This window comes from Penaeus chinensis, chromosome 40 (genome assembly GCF_019202785.1).
Source record: "Penaeus chinensis breed Huanghai No. 1 chromosome 40, ASM1920278v2, whole genome shotgun sequence".
NCBI lineage: Eukaryota > Metazoa > Arthropoda > Malacostraca > Decapoda > Penaeidae > Penaeus > Penaeus chinensis.
Genome location: NC_061858.1, coordinates 18,907,819 through 18,909,646, shown reverse-complemented (window position 1 = coordinate 18,909,646; position 1,828 = coordinate 18,907,819).

Genomic DNA, 1,828 nt, shown 5'->3' with positions numbered 1-1,828 from the left:
CCCCATTTTCCCTCCCCCCTTTACTCCTTCCCCCTTTCTCTCAACCTTCTCTTTCCTCTTCCCCTTCGCCTCTCCCCCTTCTCCTCCTTCCCCCTTTCTCTCAACCTCCCCCTTCCCCTTCATCTCTCCCCCTCCTCCTCCTTCCCCCTTTCTCTCAACCTTCCCCTTCTCCTTCGCCTTCGCCTCTCCCCTTTCTCCTCCTTCCCCCTTTCTCTCAACCTCCCCCTTCCCCTTCCCCTTCGTCTCTCCCCCTCCCCCATTTCAACACAACACAGGAGACAGCGAAGTGAACAAGAACGCCGCCAAAAGTTATCACCGATGTCTTGGTAAGTTATGGAACGCTGGCAACGAGATCTTTCCCCATCTCTGTCCTTTCCTCCTCGCCTACTCTGCCCCCTCTCCTCCCTTCCCTTCTTTCCTCCATCTCCGTTGCTCTCCCTCTCCCTTTTAAAGCCTCCTCTGTCCCTTTTGTTTTCTCCTTTTCCGTTAATTTCTTCTCTCCTCTACCCCTTCCACTTTCTGCTCCCTCTCTTCCCTTTCCTTTTTTCTCTCTTCTATAAATTTCTCCCCTCTCCCAATCCCGCTTTCCCTTCCGCCGCCTCTACTTCCTATCCTCCTCTCCTCTCTATTTCTCTCCCCTCTCCCCTGTCTTCTCCTCTATAACTTTCTCTTTTCTCTTTCCTTCCTCCTCCCCTCGCTGTCCTCTCCACTTCCTTCCCCTTACTCTGTTTCCTCTCCTCTCTCCTCTTCCTTCTCTTCTCATTCTCCTCTGTCCTCTCATCGTCCCTTTAAACCCACCCACCCACTCACCCCTACCCACTCACCCCCTCCCTTCCCCTCCCCTACCCTCCCCTCCCAGCCCCGCCCCTCCCCTCCCCGCCCCGCCCCTCCCCTCCCCTCCCCTCCCCTCCCCTCCCCTCCCCTCCCCTCCCCTTCCGTCCCTCCCCTTCCGTCCCCTCCCCTCCCCTCCCCTCCCCTCCCCATCCCTCCCATCTGCCCTCCTCTCTTCTCCTCTTCCCTGCCCTCCCTTCCTCTCCCTCTCCCTCTATTCTCTCCTTCCCCCCACCGGCAAGAGGGGAAGGTGGAGAGGGGAATAGAGAGAGGTGAAGGACGTGATTGAGAACAAGGGGAGGTTGATTGGAAAGAGGGAGAGGGGAGCAGAAGAAGGGATGCGAGGGAGAATAATAATATCTGTCATAAAGAACGTATGACACGATGAAGGGTAAAAATATGCGAGAGACTGATAAGGGGAAAGGAGAAAGAGAAGAAGAAAGAGAAAGAGAGAGAGAGAGAGAGAGAGAGAGAGAGAGAGAGAGAGAGAGAGAGAGAGAGAGAGAGAGAGAGAGAGAGAGAGAGAGAGAGAGAGAGAAGAGAGAGAGAGAGAGAAAGCAAAGACACAGTAAAAAAAAAACATAAAACGTAAGCAGCAACAGAAATATCCAAACCATACACCTACCGCAATCGGAACAAACAAACAAACAAACAAAAATACACAAAATAAAGACCAAAATAAAGAAAATAAGAGAAATATAACAGAAACGAGAGGACAACACAAAGCCTCCACAACTGTTACCAGCATCTACATCCAAAGAAACATTATCGTCTTAATGATCCTGTCGAAGACGATATTATGTAGTGGCACGAAATCTCTCCCAGCGAGGGAGGAGAGGGAGAGGAGGATGGGCGAGAGAAGGAAGGGAGAGAGGAACCGGATGGGAGGAAGAAGAGGAGAGGAGGAATAAGAGGGACATAAAGGGGAAGGAGGGAGGAAGGGAGGGAGGAAGGAAGGAAGGAAGGAAGGAAGGAAGGAAGGAAGGAAGGAAGGAAG